At 41.1% G+C, this 16513-nt stretch overlaps 13 pseudogenes; all 13 read right to left on the reverse strand.

The window, feature by feature from the left end:
* Positions 1-502: 502 nt before the first annotated feature.
* Positions 503-621, reverse strand: LOC137122376 (5S ribosomal RNA; annotated as a pseudogene).
* Positions 622-1488: 867 nt separating this feature from the next.
* On the reverse strand, positions 1489-1607 carry LOC137122367 (5S ribosomal RNA; annotated as a pseudogene).
* Positions 1608-2464: 857 nt separating this feature from the next.
* LOC137122355 (5S ribosomal RNA) lies at positions 2465-2583 on the reverse strand (annotated as a pseudogene).
* Positions 2584-3450: 867 nt separating this feature from the next.
* Positions 3451-3569, reverse strand: LOC137122361 (5S ribosomal RNA; annotated as a pseudogene).
* Positions 3570-5148: 1579 nt separating this feature from the next.
* LOC137122377 (5S ribosomal RNA) lies at positions 5149-5267 on the reverse strand (annotated as a pseudogene).
* An 867-nt stretch (positions 5268-6134) lies between these two features.
* LOC137122368 (5S ribosomal RNA) lies at positions 6135-6253 on the reverse strand (annotated as a pseudogene).
* An 867-nt stretch (positions 6254-7120) lies between these two features.
* Positions 7121-7239, reverse strand: LOC137122366 (5S ribosomal RNA; annotated as a pseudogene).
* Positions 7240-8107: 868 nt separating this feature from the next.
* On the reverse strand, positions 8108-8226 carry LOC137122380 (5S ribosomal RNA; annotated as a pseudogene).
* Positions 8227-9083: 857 nt separating this feature from the next.
* LOC137122378 (5S ribosomal RNA) lies at positions 9084-9202 on the reverse strand (annotated as a pseudogene).
* An 867-nt stretch (positions 9203-10069) lies between these two features.
* LOC137122385 (5S ribosomal RNA) lies at positions 10070-10188 on the reverse strand (annotated as a pseudogene).
* Positions 10189-12479: 2291 nt separating this feature from the next.
* Positions 12480-12598, reverse strand: LOC137122369 (5S ribosomal RNA; annotated as a pseudogene).
* A 2280-nt stretch (positions 12599-14878) lies between these two features.
* On the reverse strand, positions 14879-14997 carry LOC137122370 (5S ribosomal RNA; annotated as a pseudogene).
* An 857-nt stretch (positions 14998-15854) lies between these two features.
* Positions 15855-15973, reverse strand: LOC137122345 (5S ribosomal RNA; annotated as a pseudogene).
* Between the last annotated feature and the right edge of the window lie 540 nt (positions 15974-16513).

Here is a 16513-nt window from a genome sequence, read left to right on the forward strand (position 1 = left end):
CCAAAAGACAGTCGCTAACCCTAACTCCCTAATGTGAAAACAGTCCAAAGAAAATGGCTGTTCACCCCTACAGATTTAATACTATTTACAAAATATACAATTTATAAACAAAACCACGGCACAAAACCTAACAATTCAAAAATGCTAAATAAGGTTTGGAAACCAAGAACAGCAAACAGGTGCTGCTGCCAGAAAGAGCCTCGCTAGCTGTTGGGAACCGTACTTTTAAAACTCCAGGAAGTGTAGGATGGACCAATCAGCTTCCTGTACTGCCCCTCAATCCGGCCAATCAGGCAGGGCACCTATAAGAACAACAAATCAAAAACAACACATATGGCCAGGACCGTAACATGGTCTACTAGTAATGAAGCACGATGGTTGACAAACCAATAAAGTAGCAAAACAGCAATGAAAGAACAAAATTTGATGAAAATATAGAACAATTTCTATGAATAAATAGGCAGTAACACCAGCTTGTGCTGCCCGTAAACCCAAGCAAAAAAGCTTACAGCACCTGGTATTCCCAGGCAGTCTTCCTACCAAGTACTAACCAGGCCCGGCTCTATTTGGCTGCCGAGATCGGACGAGATCGGGCGCTTAGAGAGCTGTGTGGCCGTAAGCTGCATTTGACATCATCAACAGCTCTTAAAAACGCTGGAGAAGCAGAATGCATGACACTTGCTAAGAAGAAGATAAATGTGGCAAAGTACAAAGTACTATAACTGTACTGGTCTGTTACGCCCCTGTCTAGGGGGTCAGGGTGCAACATACAAAGATAAATTAGCATGTTCCCTCTCCGATCCCCAAACCAAAATCCAGTATCGAGATGTTCCAACAGAATGATATTTATTTTAAACGAAAGAAAGTGTCAAACAAAACATGACACTACAACTCAGGGCGAACCAAGGCCAACATAATAAACAAAATAAGCCATTTCCCACAGAAAGTGCTAGCTAGCCTGATAGAAATAAACAATCCAAAAGACAGTCGCTAACCCTAACTCCCTAATGTGAAAACAAGAGAAAACAATCAAAAGAAAATGGCTGTTCACCCCTACAGATTTAATACTATTTACAAAATATACAATTTATAAACAAAACCACGGCATAAAACCTAACAATTCAAAAATGCTAAATAAAGTTTGGAAACCAAGAACAGCAAACAGGTGCTGCTGCCAGAAAGAGCCTCGCTAGCTGTTGGGAACCGTACTTTTAAAACTCCAGGAAGTGTAGGATGGACCAATCAGCTTCCTGTACTGCCCCCCAATCCGGCCAATCAGGCAGGGCACCTATAAGAACAAGAAAATAAAAACAACACATATGGCCAGGACCGTAACATGGTCTACTAGTAATGAAGCACGATGGTTGACAAACCAATAAAGTAGCAAAACAGTAATGAAAGAACAAAATTTGATGAAAATATAGAACAATTTCTATGAATAAATAGGCAGTAACACCAGCTTGTGCTGCCCGTAAACCCAAGCAAAAAAGCTTACAGCACCTGGTATTCCCACGCGGTCTTCCTACCAAGTACTAACCAGGCCCGGCTCTATTTGGCTGCCAAGATCGGACGAGATCGGGCGCTTAGAGAGCGGTGTGGCCGTAAGCTGCATTTGACATCGTCAACAGCTCTTAAAAACGCTGGAGAAGCAGAATGCATGACACTTGCTAAGAAGAAGATAAATGTGGCAAAGTACAAAGTACTATAACTGTACTGGTCTGTTACGCCCCTGTCAAGGGGGTCAGGGTGCAACATACAAAGATAAATTAGCATGTTCCCTCTCCGATCCCCAAACCAAAATCCAGGATCGAGATGTTCCAACAGAATGATATTTATTTTAAACGAAAGAAAGTGTCAAACAAAACATGACACTACAACTCAGGGCGAACCAAGGCCAACATAATAAACAAAATAAGCCATTTCCCACAGAAAGTGCTAGCTAGCCTGATAGAAATAAACAAACCAAAAGACAGTCGCTAACCCTAACTCCCAAATGTGAAAACAATCCAAAGAAAATGGCAGTTCACCCCTACAGATTTAATACTATTTACAAAATATACAATTTATAAACAAAACCACGGCATAAAACCTAACAATTCAAAAATGCTAAATAAGGTTTGGAAACCAAGAACAGCAAACAGGTGCTGCTGCCAGAAAGAGCCTCGCTAGCTGTTGGGAACCGTACTTTTAAAACTCCAGGAAGTGTAGGATGGACCAATCAGCTTCCTGTACTGCCCCTCAATCCGGCCAATCAGGCAGGGCACCTATAAGAACGAGAAAATAAAAACAACACATATGGCCAGGACCGTAACATGGTCTACTAGTAATGAAGCACGATGGTTGAAAAACCAATAAAGTAGCAAAACAGCAATGAAAGAACAAAATTTGATGAAAATATAGAACAATTTCTATGAATAAATAGGCAGTAACACCAGCTTGTGCTGCCCGTAAACCCAAGCAAAAAAGCTTACAGCACCTGGTATTCCCAGGCGGTCTTCCTACCAAGTACTAACCAGGCCCGGCTCTATTTGGCTGCCGAGATCGGACGAGATCGGGCGCTTAGAGAGCGGTGTGGCCGTAAGCTGCATTTGACATCGTCAACAGCTCTTAAAAACGCTGGAGAAGCAGAATGCATGACACTTGCTAAGAAGAAGATAAATGTGGCAAAGTACAAAGTACTATAACTGTACTGGTCTGTTACGCCCCTGTCCAGGGGGTCAGGGTGCAACATACAAAGATAAATTAGCATGTTCCCTCTCCGATCCCCAAACCAAAATCCAGTATCGAGATGTTCCAACAGAATGATATTTATTTTAAACGAAAGAAAGTGTCAAACAAAACATGACACTACAACTCAGGGCGAACCAAGGCCAACATAATAAACAAAATAAGCCATTTCCCACAGAAAGTGCTAGCTAGCCTGATAGAAATAAACAAACCAAAAGACAGTCGCTAACCCTAACTCCCTAATGTGAAAACAAGAGAAAACAATCAAAAGAAAATGGCTGTTCACCCCTACAGATTTAATACGAATTACAAAATATACAATTTATAAACAAAACCACGGCACAAAACCTAACAATTCAAAAATGCTAAATAAGGTTTGGAAACCAAGAACAGCAAACAGGTGTTACTGCCAGAAAGAGCCTCGCTAGCTGTTGGGAACCGTACTTTTAAAACTCCAGGAAGTGTAGGATGGACCAATCAGCTTCCTGTACTGCCCCCCAATCCGGCCAATCAGGCAGGGCACCTATAAGAACAACAAAATAAAAACAACACATATGGCCAGGACCGTAACATTGTCTACTAGTAATGAAGCACGATGGTTGAAAAACCAATAAAGTAGCAAAACAGCAATGAAAGAACAAAATTTGATGAAAATATAGCACAATTTCTATGAATAAATAGGCAGTAACACCAGCTTGTGCTGCCCGTAAACCCAAGCAAAAAAGCTTACAGCACCTGGTATTCCCAGGCGGTCTTCCTACCAAGTACTAACCAGGCCCGGCTCTATTTGGCTGCCGAGATCGGACAAGATCGGGCGCTTAGAGAGCGGTGTGGCCGTAAGCTGCATTTGACATCATCAACAGCTCTTAAAAACGCTGGAGAAGCAGAATGCATGACACTTGCTAAGAAGAAAATAAATGTGGCAAAGTACAAAGTACTATAACTGTACTGGTCTGTTACGCCCCTGTCCAGGGGGTCAGGGTGCAACATACAAAGATAAATTAGCATGTTCCCTCTCCGATCCCCAAACCAAAATCCAGGATCGAGATGTTCCAACAGAATGATATTTATTTTAAACGAAAGAAAGTGTCAAACAAAACATGACACTACAACTCAGGGCGAACCAAGGCCAACATAATAAACAAAATAAGCCATTTCCCACAGAAAGTGCTAGCTAGCCTGATAGAAATAAACAAACCAAAAGACAGTCGCTAACCCTAACTCCCTAATGTGAAAACAAGAGAAAACAATCAAAAGAAAATGGCTGTTCACCCCTACAGATTTAATACGAATTACAAAATATACAATTTATAAACAAAACCACGGCACAAAACCTAACAATTCAAAAATGCTAAATAAGGTTTGAAAACCAAGAACAGCAAACAGGTGCTGCTGCCAGAAGGAGCCTCGCTAGCTGTTGGGAACCGTACTTTTAAAACTCCAGGAAGTGTAGGATGGACCAATCAGCTTCCTGTACTGCCCCTCAATCCGGCCAATCAGGCAGGGCACCTATAAGAACGAGAAAATAAAAACAACACATATGGCCAGGACCGTAACATGGTCTACTAGTAATGAAGCACGATGGTTGAAAAACCAATAAAGTAGCAAAACAGCAATGAAAGAACAAAATTTGATGAAATTTGATATTACTATAACTGTACTGGTCTGTTACGCCCCTGTCCAGGGGGTCAGGGTGCAACATACAAAGATAAATTAGCATGTTCCCTCTCCGATCCCCAAACCAAAATCCAGTATCGAGATGTTCCAACAGAATGATATTTATTTTAAACGAAAGAAAGTGTCAAACAAAACATGACACTACAACTCAGGGCGAACCAAGGCCAACATAATAAACAAAATAAGCCATTTCCCACAGAAAGTGCTAGCTAGCCTGATAGAAATAAACAAACCAAAAGACAGTCGCTAACCCTAACTCCCTAATGTGAAAACAAGAGAAAACAATCAAAAGAAAATGGCTGTTCACCCCTACAGATTTAATACGAATTACAAAATATACAATTTATAAACAAAACCACGGCACAAAACCTAACAATTCAAAAATGCTAAATAAGGTTTGGAAACCAAGAACAGCAAACAGGTGCTGCTGCCAGAAAGAGCCTCGCTAGCTGTTGGGAACCGTACTTTTAAAACTCCAGGAAGTGTAGGATGGACCAATCAGCTTCCTGTACTGCCCCTCAATCCGGCCAATCAGGCAGGGCACCTATAAGAACAACAAATCAAAAACAACAGATATGGCCAGGACCGTAACATGGTCTACTAGTAATGAAGCACGATGGTTGACAAACCAATAAAGTAGCAAAACAGCAATGAAAGAACAAAATTTGATGAAAATATAGAACAATTTCTATGAATAAATAGGCAGTAACACCAGCTTGTGCTGCCCGTAAACCCAAGAAAAAAAGCTTACAGCACCTGGTATTCCCAGGCAGTCTTCCTACCAAGTACTAACCAGGCCCGGCTCTATTTGGCTGCCGAGATCGGACGAGATCGGGCGCTTAGAGAGCTGTGTGGCCGTAAGCTGCATTTGACATCATCAACAGCTCTTAAAAACGCTGGAGAAGCAGAATGCATGACACTTGCTAAGAAGAAGATAAATGTGGCAATGTACAAAGTACTATAACTGTACTGGTCTGTTACGCCCCTGTCTAGGGGGTCAGGGTGCAACATACAAAGATAAATTAGCATGTTCCCTCTCCGATCCCCAAACCAAAATCCAGTATCGAGATGTTCCAACAGAATGATATTTATTTTAAACGAAAGAAAGTGTCAAACAAAACATGACACTACAACTCAGGGCGAACCAAGGCCAACATAATAAACAAAATAAGCCATTTCCCACAGAAAGTGCTAGCTAGCCTGATAGAAATAAACAATCCAAAAGACAGTCGCTAACCCTAACTCCCTAATGTGAAAACAAGAGAAAACAATCAAAAGAAAATGGCTGTTCACCCCTACAGATTTAATACTATTTACAAAATATACAATTTATAAACAAAACCACGGCATAAAACCTAACAATTCAAAAATGCTAAATAAAGTTTGGAAACCAAGAACAGCAAACAGGTGCTGCTGCCAGAAAGAGCCTCGCTAGCTGTTGGGAACCGTACTTTTAAAACTCCAGGAAGTGTAGGATGGACCAATCAGCTTCCTGTACTGCCCCCCAATCCGGCCAATCAGGCAGGGCACCTATAAGAACAAGAAAATAAAAACAACACATATGGCCAGGACCGTAACATGGTCTACTAGTAATGAAGCACGATGGTTGACAAACCAATAAAGTAGCAAAACAGTAATGAAAGAACAAAATTTGATGAAAATATAGAACAATTTCTATGAATAAATAGGCAGTAACACCAGCTTGTGCTGCCCGTAAACCCAAGCAAAAAAGCTTACAGCACCTGGTATTCCCACGCGGTCTTCCTACCAAGTACTAACCAGGCCCGGCTCTATTTGGCTGCCAAGATCGGACGAGATCGGGCGCTTAGAGAGCGGTGTGGCCGTAAGCTGCATTTGACATCGTCAACAGCTCTTAAAAACGCTGGAGAAGCAGAATGCATGACACTTGCTAAGAAGAAGATAAATGTGGCAAAGTACAAAGTACTATAACTGTACTGGTCTGTTACGCCCCTGTCAAGGGGGTCAGGGTGCAACATACAAAGATAAATTAGCATGTTCCCTCTCCGATCCCCAAACCAAAATCCAGGATCGAGATGTTCCAACAGAATGATATTTATTTTAAACGAAAGAAAGTGTCAAACAAAACATGACACTACAACTCAGGGCGAACCAAGGCCAACATAATAAACAAAATAAGCCATTTCCCACAGAAAGTGCTAGCTAGCCTGATAGAAATAAACAAACCAAAAGACAGTCGCTAACCCTAACTCCCTAATGTGAAAACAAGAGAAAACAATCAAAAGAAAATGGCTGTTCACCCCTACAGATTTAATACGAATTACAAAATATACAATTTATAAACAAAACCACGGCACAAAACCTAACAATTCAAAAATGCTAAATAAGGTTTGGAAACCAAGAACAGCAAACAGGTGTTACTGCCAGAAAGAGCCTCGCTAGCTGTTGGGAACCGTACTTTTAAAACTCCAGGAAGTGTAGGATGGACCAATCAGCTTCCTGTACTGCCCCCCAATCCGGCCAATCAGGCAGGGCACCTATAAGAACAACAAAATAAAAACAACACATATGGCCAGGACCGTAACATGGTCTACTAGTAATGAAGCACGATGGTTGAAAAACCAATAAAGTAGCAAAACAGCAATGAAAGAACAAAATTTGATGAAAATATAGCACAATTTCTATGAATAAATAGGCAGTAACACCAGCTTGTGCTGCCCGTAAACCCAAGCAAAAAAGCTTACAGCACCTGGTATTCCCAGGCGGTCTTCCTACCAAGTACTAACCAGGCCCGGCTCTATTTGGCTGCCGAGATCGGACGAGATCGGGCGCTTAGAGAGCGGTGTGGCCGTAAGCTGCATTTGACATCATCAACAGCTCTTAAAAACGCTGGAGAAGCAGAATGCATGACACTTGCTAAGAAGAAGATAAATGTGGCAAAGTACAAAGTACTATAACTGTACTGGTCTGTTACGCCCCTGTCCAGGGGGTCAGGGTGCAACATACAAAGATAAATTAGCATGTTCCCTCTCCGATCCCCAAACCAAAATCCAGGATCGAGATGTTCCAACAGAATGATATTTATTTTAAACGAAAGAAAGTGTCAAACAAAACATGACACTACAACTCAGGGCGAACCAAGGCCAACATAATAAACAAAATAAGCCATTTCCCACAGAAAGTGCTAGCTAGCCTGATAGAAATAAACAAACCAAAAGACAGTCGCTAACCCTAACTCCCTAATGTGAAAACAAGAGAAAACAATCAAAAGAAAATGGCTGTTCGACCCCAACAGATTTAATACTATTTACAAAATATACAATTTATAAACAAAACCACGGCATAAAACCTAACAATTCAAAAATGCTAAATAAAGTTTGGAAACCAAGAACAGCAAACAGGTGCTGCTGCCAGAAAGAGCCTCGCTAGCTGTTGGGAACCGTACTTTTAAAACTCCAGGAAGTGTAGGATGGACCAATCAGCTTCCTGTACTGCCCCCCAATCCGGCCAATCAGGCAGGGCACCTATAAGAACAAGAAAATAAAAACAACACATATGGCCAGGACCGTAACATGGTCTACTAGTAATGAAGCACGATGGTTGACAAACCAATAAAGTAGCAAAACAGTAATGAAAGAACAAAATTTGATGAAAATATAGAACAATTTCTATGAATAAATAGGCAGTAACACCAGCTTGTGCTGCCCGTAAACCCAAGCAAAAAAGCTTACAGCACCTGGTATTCCCACGCGGTCTTCCTACCAAGTACTAACCAGGCCCGGCTCTATTTGGCTGCCAAGATCGGACCAGATCGGGCGCTTAGAGAGCGGTGTGGCCGTAAGCTGCATTTGACATCGTCAACAGCTCTTAAAAACGCTGGAGAAGCAGAATGCATGACACTTGCTAAGAAGAAGATAAATGTGGCAAAGTACAAAGTACTATAACTGTACTGGTCTGTTACGCCCCTGTCAAGGGGGTCAGGGTGCAACATACAAAGATAAATTAGCATGTTCCCTCTCCGATCCCCAAACCAAAATCCAGGATCGAGATGTTCCAACAGAATGATATTTATTTTAAACGAAAGAAAGTGTCAAACAAAACATGACACTACAACTCAGAGCGAACCAAGGCCAACATAATAAACAAAATAAGCCATTTCCCACAGAAAGTGCTAGCTAGCCTGATAGAAATAAACAAACCAAAAGACAGTCGCTAACCCTAACTCCCAAATGTGAAAACAATCCAAAGAAAATGGCAGTTCACCCCTACAGATTTAATACTATTTACAAAATATACAATTTATAAACAAAACCACGGCATAAAACCTAACAATTCAAAAATGCTAAATAAGGTTTGGAAACCAAGAACAGCAAACAGGTGCTGCTGCCAGAAAGAGCCTCGCTAGCTGTTGGGAACCGTACTTTTAAAACTCCAGGAAGTGTAGGATGGACCAATCAGCTTCCTGTACTGACCCTCAATCCGGCCAATCAGGCAGGGCACCTATAAGAACGAGAAAATAAAAACAACACATATGGCCAGGACCGTAACATGGTCTACTAGTAATGAAGCACGATGGTTGACAAACCAATAAAGTAGCAAAACAGCAATGAAAGAACAAAATTTGATGAAAATATAGCACAATTTCTATGAATAAATAGGCAGTAACACCAGCTTGTGCTGCCCGTAAACCCAAGCAAAAAAGCTTACAGCACCTGGTATTCCCAGGCGGTCTTCCTACCAAGTACTAACCAGGCCCGGCTCTATTTGGCTGCCGAGATCGGACGAGATCGGGCGCTTAGAGAGCGGTGTGGCCGTAAGCTGCATTTGACATCATCAACAGCTCTTAAAAACGCTGGAGAAGCAGAATGCATGACACTTGCTAAGAAGAAGATAAATGTGGCAAAGTACAAAGTACTATAACTGTACTGGTCTGTTACGCCCCTGTCCAGGGGGTCAGGGTGCAACATACAAAGATAAATTAGCATGTTCCCTCTCCGATCCCCAAACCAAAATCCAGGATCGAGATGTTCCAACAGAATGATATTTATTTTAAACGAAAGAAAGTGTCAAACAAAACATGACACTACAACTCAGGGCGAACCAAGGCCAACATAATAAACAAAATAAGCCATTTCCCACAGAAAGTGCTAGCTAGCCTGATAGAAATAAACAAACCAAAAGACAGTCGCTAACCCTAACTCCCTAATGTGAAAACAAGAGAAAACAATCAAAAGAAAATGGCTGTTCACCCCTACAGATTTAATACGAATTACAAAATATACAATTTATAAACAAAACCACGGCACAAAACCTAACAATTCAAAAATGCTAAATAAGGTTTGGAAACCAAGAACAGCAAACAGGTGTTACTGCCAGAAAGAGCCTCGCTAGCTGTTGGGAACCGTACTTTTAAAACTCCAGGAAGTGTAGGATGGACCAATCAGCTTCCTGTACTGCCCCCCAATCCGGCCAATCAGGCAGGGCACCTATAAGAACAACAAAATAAAAACAACACATATGGCCAGGACCGTAACATGGTCTACTAGTAATGAAGCACGATGGTTGAAAAACCAATAAAGTAGCAAAACAGCAATGAAAGAACAAAATTTGATGAAAATATAGCACAATTTCTATGAATAAATAGGCAGTAACACCAGCTTGTGCTGCCCGTAAACCCAAGCAAAAAAGCTTACAGCACCTGGTATTCCCAGGCGGTCTTCCTACCAAGTACTAACCAGGCCCGGCTCTATTTGGCTGCCGAGATCGGACGAGATCGGGCGCTTAGAGAGCGGTGTGGCCGTAAGCTGCATTTGACATCATCAACAGCTCTTAAAAACGCTGGAGAAGCAGAATGCATGACACTTGCTAAGAAGAAGATAAATGTGGCAAAGTACAAAGTACTATAACTGTACTGGTCTGTTACGCCCCTGTCCAGGGGGTCAGGGTGCAACATACAAAGATAAATTAGCATGTTCCCTCTCCGATCCCCAAACCAAAATCCAGGATCGAGATGTTCCAACAGAATGATATTTATTTTAAACGAAAGAAAGTGTCAAACAAAACATGACACTACAACTCAGGGCGAACCAAGGCCAACATAATAAACAAAATAAGCCATTTCCCACAGAAAGTGCTAGCTAGCCTGATAGAAATAAACAAACCAAAAGACAGTCGCTAACCCTAACTCCCTAATGTGAAAACAAGAGAAAACAATCAAAAGAAAATGGCTGTTCACCCCTACAGATTTAATACGAATTACAAAATATACAATTTATAAACAAAACCACGGCACAAAACCTAACAATTCAAAAATGCTAAATAAGGTTTGGAAACCAAGAACAGCAAACAGGTGCTGCTGCCAGAAAGAGCCTCGCTAGCTGTTGGGAACCGTACTTTTAAAACTCCAGGAAGTGTAGGATGGACCAATCAGCTTCCTGTACTGCCCCTCAATCCGGCCAATCAGGCAGGGCACCTATAAGAACGAGAAAATAAAAACAACACATATGGCCAGGACCGTAACATGGTCTACTAGTAATGAAGCACGATGGTTGAAAAACCAATAAAGTAGCAAAACAGCAATGAAAGAACAAAATTTGATGAAATTTGATATTACTATAACTGTACTGGTCTGTTACGCCCCTGTCCAGGGGGTCAGGGTGCAACATACAAAGATAAATTAGCATGTTCCCTCTCCGATCCCCAAACCAAAATCCAGGATCGAGATGTTCCAACAGAATGATATTTATTTTAAACGAAAGAAAGTGTCAAACAAAACATGACACTACAACTCAGGGCGAACCAAGGCCAACATAATAAACAAAATAAGCCATTTCCCACAGAAAGTGCTAGCTAGCCTGATAGAAATAAACAAACCAAAAGACAGTCGCTAACCCTCACTCCCTAATGTGAAAACAAGAGAAAACAATCAAAAGAAAATGGCTGTTCACCCCTACAGATTTAATACGAATTACAAAATATACAATTTATAAACAAAACCACGGCACAAAACCTAACAATTCAAAAATGCTAAATAAGGTTTGGAAACCAAGAACAGCAAACAGGTGCTGCTGCCAGAAAGAGCCTCGCTAGCTGTTGGGAACCGTACTTTTAAAACTCCAGGAAGTGTAGGATGGACCAATCAGCTTCCTGTACTGCCCCTCAATCCGGCCAATCTGGCAGGGCACCTATAAGAACGAGAAAATAAAAACAACACATATGGCCAGGACCGTAACATGGTCTACTAGTAATGAAGCACGATGGTTGAAAAACCAATAAAGTAGCAAAACAGCAATGAAAGAACAAAATTTGATGAAATTTGATATTACTATAACTGTACTGGTCTGTTACGCCCCTGTCCAGGGGGTCAGGGTGCAACATACAAAGATAAATTAGCATGTTCCCTCTCCGATCCCCAAACCAAAATCCAGTATCGAGATGTTCCAACAGAATGCAATTTATTTTAAACGAAAGAAAGTGTCAAACAAAACATGACACTACAACTCAGGGCGAACCAAGGCCAACATAATAAACAAAATAAGCCATTTCCCACAGAAAGTGCTAGCTAGCCTGATAGAAATAAACAAACCAAAAGACAGTCGCTAACCCTAACTCCCTAATGTGAAAACAAGAGAAAACAATCAAAAGAAAATGGCTGTTCACTCCTACAGATTTAATACGAATTACAAAATATACAATTTATAAACAAAACCACGGCACAAAACCTAACAATTCAAAAATGCTAAATAAGGTTTGGAAACCAAGAACAGCAAACAGGTGCTGCTGCCAGAAAGAGCCTCGCTAGCTGTTGGGAACCGTACTTTTAAAACTCCAGGAAGTGTAGGATGGACCAATCAGCTTCCTGTACTGCCGCCCAATCCGGCCAATCAGGCAGGGCACCTATAAGAACAAGAAAATAAAAACAACACATATGGCCAGGACCGTAACATGGTCTACTAGTAATGAAGCACGATGGTTGACAAACCAATAAAGTAGCAAAACAGAAATGAAAGAACAAAATTTGATGAAAATATAGAACAATTTCTATGAATAAATAGGCAGTAACACCAGCTTGTGCTGCCCGTAAACCCAAGCAAAAAAGCTTACAGCACCTGGTATTCCCACGCGGTCTTCCTACCAAGTACTAACCAGGCCCGGCTCTATTTGGCTGCCAAGATCGGACGAGATCGGGCGCTTAGAGAGCGGTGTGGCCGTAAGCTGCATTTGACATCGTCAACAGCTCTTAAAAACGCTGGAGAAGCAGAATGCATGACACTTGCTAAGAAGAAGATAAATGTGGCAAAGTACAAAGTACTATAACTGTACTGGTCTGTTACGCCCCTGTCAAGGGGGTCAGGGTGCAACATACAAAGATAAATTAGCATGTTCCCTCTCCGATCCCCAAACCAAAATCCAGGATCGAGATGTTCCAACAGAATGATATTTATTTTAAACGAAAGAAAGTGTCAAACAAAACATGACACTACAACTCAGAGCGAACCAAGGCCAACATAATAAACAAAATAAGCCATTTCCCACAGAAAGTGCTAGCTAGCCTGACAGAAATAAACAAACCAAAAGACAGTCGCTAACCCTAACTCCCAAAGTGAAAACAATCCAAAGAAAATGGCAGTTCACCCCTACAGATTTAATACGAATTACAAAATATACAATTTATAAACAAAACCACGGCACAAAACCTAACAATTCAAAAATGCTAAATAAGGTTTGGAAACCAAGAACAGCAAACAGGTGCTGCTGCCAGAAAGAGCCTCGCTAGCTGTTGGGAACCGTACTTTTAAAACTCCAGGAAGTGTAGGATGGACCAATCAGCTTCCTGTACTGCCCCTCAATCCGGCCAATCAGGCAGGGCACCTATAAGAACGAGAAAATAAAAACAACACATATGGCCAGGACCGTAACATGGTCTACTAGTAATGAAGCACGATGGTTGAAAAACCAATAAAGTAGCAAAACAGCAATGAAAGAACAAAATTTGATGAAATTTGATATTACTATAACTGTACTGGTCTGTTACGCCCCTGTCCAGGGGGTCAGGGTGCAACATACAAAGATAAATTAGCATGTTCCCTCTCCGATCCCCAAACCAAAATCCAGGATCGAGATGTTCCAACAGAATGATATTTATTTTAAACGAAAGAAAGTGTCAAACAAAACATGACACTACAACTCAGGGCGAACCAAGGCCAACATAATAAACAAAATAAGCCATTTCCCACAGAAAGTGCTAGCTAGCCTGATAGAAATAAACAAACCAAAAGACAGTCGCTAACCCTCACTCCCTAATGTGAAAACAAGAGAAAACAATCAAAAGAAAATGGCTGTTCACCCCTACAGATTTAATACGAATTACAAAATATACAATTTATAAACAAAACCACGGCACAAAACCTAACAATTCAAAAATGCTAAATAAGGTTTGGAAACCAAGAACAGCAAACAGGTGCTGCTGCCAGAAAGAGCCTCGCTAGCTGTTGGGAACCGTACTTTTAAAACTCCAGGAAGTGTAGGATGGACCAATCAGCTTCCTGTACTGCCCCTCAATCCGGCCAATCTGGCAGGGCACCTATAAGAACGAGAAAATAAAAACAACACATATGGCCAGGACCGTAACATGGTCTACTAGTAATGAAGCACGATGGTTGAAAAACCAATAAAGTAGCAAAACAGCAATGAAAGAACAAAATTTGATGAAATTTGATATTACTATAACTGTACTGGTCTGTTACGCCCCTGTCCAGGGGGTCAGGGTGCAACATACAAAGATAAATTAGCATGTTCCCTCTCCGATCCCCAAACCAAAATCCAGTATCGAGATGTTCCAACAGAATGCAATTTATTTTAAACGAAAGAAAGTGTCAAACAAAACATGACACTACAACTCAGGGCGAACCAAGGCCAACATAATAAACAAAATAAGCCATTTCCCACAGAAAGTGCTAGCTAGCCTGATAGAAATAAACAAACCAAAAGACAGTCGCTAACCCTAACTCCCTAATGTGAAAACAAGAGAAAACAATCAAAAGAAAATGGCTGTTCACTCCTACAGATTTAATACGAATTACAAAATATACAATTTATAAACAAAACCACGGCACAAAACCTAACAATTCAAAAATGCTAAATAAGGTTTGGAAACCAAGAACAGCAAACAGGTGCTGCTGCCAGAAAGAGCCTCGCTAGCTGTTGGGAACCGTACTTTTAAAACTCCAGGAAGTGTAGGATGGACCAATCAGCTTCCTGTACTGCCGCCCAATCCGGCCAATCAGGCAGGGCACCTATAAGAACAAGAAAATAAAAACAACACATATGGCCAGGACCGTAACATGGTCTACTAGTAATGAAGCACGATGGTTGACAAACCAATAAAGTAGCAAAACAGAAATGAAAGAACAAAATTTGATGAAAATATAGAACAATTTCTATGAATAAATAGGCAGTAACACCAGCTTGTGCTGCCCGTAAACCCAAGCAAAAAAGCTTACAGCACCTGGTATTCCCACGCGGTCTTCCTACCAAGTACTAACCAGGCCCGGCTCTATTTGGCTGCCAAGATCGGACGAGATCGGGCGCTTAGAGAGCGGTGTGGCCGTAAGCTGCATTTGACATCGTCAACAGCTCTTAAAAACGCTGGAGAAGCAGAATGCATGACACTTGCTAAGAAGAAGATAAATGTGGCAAAGTACAAAGTACTATAACTGTACTGGTCTGTTACGCCCCTGTCAAGGGGGTCAGGGTGCAACATACAAAGATAAATTAGCATGTTCCCTCTCCGATCCCCAAACCAAAATCCAGGATCGAGATGTTCCAACAGAATGATATTTATTTTAAACGAAAGAAAGTGTCAAACAAAACATGACACTACAACTCAGAGCGAACCAAGGCCAACATAATAAACAAAATAAGCCATTTCCCACAGAAAGTGCTAGCTAGCCTGATAGAAATAAACAAACCAAAAGACAGTCGCTAACCCTAACTCCCAAATGTGAAAACAATCCAAAGAAAATGGCAGTTCACCCCTACAGATTTAATACTATTTACAAAATATACAATTTATAAACAAAACCACGGCATAAAACCTAACAATTCAAAAATGCTAAATAAGGTTTGGAAACCAAGAACAGCAAACAGGTGTTACTGCCAGAAAGAGCCTCGCTAGCTGTTGGGAACCGTACTTTTAAAACTCCAGGAAGTGTAGGATGGACCAATCAGCTTCCTGTACTGCCCCCCAATCCGGCCAATCAGGCAGGGCACCTATAAGAACAAGAAAATAAAAACAACACATATGGCCAGGACCGTAACATGGTCTACTAGTAATGAAGCACGATGGTTGAAAAACCAATAAAGTAGCAAAACAGCAATGAAAGAACAAAATTTGATGAAAATATAGCACAATTTCTATGAATAAATAGGCAGTAACACCAGCTTGTGCTGCCCGTAAACCCAAGCAAAAAAGCTTACAGCACCTGGTATTCCCAGGCGGTCTTCCTACCAAGTACTAACCAGGCCCGGCTCTATTTGGCTGCCGAGATCGGACGAGATCGGGCGCTTAGAGAGCGGTGTGGCCGTAAGCTGCATTTGACATCATCAACAGCTCTTAAAAACGCTGGAGAAGCAGAATGCATGACACTTGCTAAGAAGAAAATAAATGTGGCAAAGTACAAAGTACTATAACTGTACTGGTCTGTTACGCCCCTGTCCAGGGGGTCAGGGTGCAACATACAAAGATAAATTAGCATGTTCCCTCTCCGATCCCCAAACCAAAATCCAGGATCGAGATGTTCCAACAGAATGATATTTATTTTAAACGAAAGAAAGTGTCAAACAAAACATGACACTACAACTCAGGGCGAACCAAGGCCAACATAATAAACAAAATAAGCCATTTCCCACAGAAAGTGCTAGCTAGCCTGATAGAAATAAACAAACCAAAAGACAGTCGCTAACCCTAACTCCCTAATGTGAAAACAAGAGAAAACAATCAAAAGAAAATGGCTGTTCACCCCTACAGATTTAATACGAATTACAAAATATACAATTTATAAACAAAACCACGGCACAAAACCTAACAATTCAAAAATGCTAAATAAGGTTTGGAAACCAAGAACAGCAA

Source organism: Channa argus, unplaced genomic scaffold, assembly GCF_033026475.1.
Source record: "Channa argus isolate prfri unplaced genomic scaffold, Channa argus male v1.0 Contig154, whole genome shotgun sequence".
NCBI classification, from domain to species: Eukaryota; Metazoa; Chordata; class Actinopteri; order Anabantiformes; family Channidae; genus Channa; species Channa argus.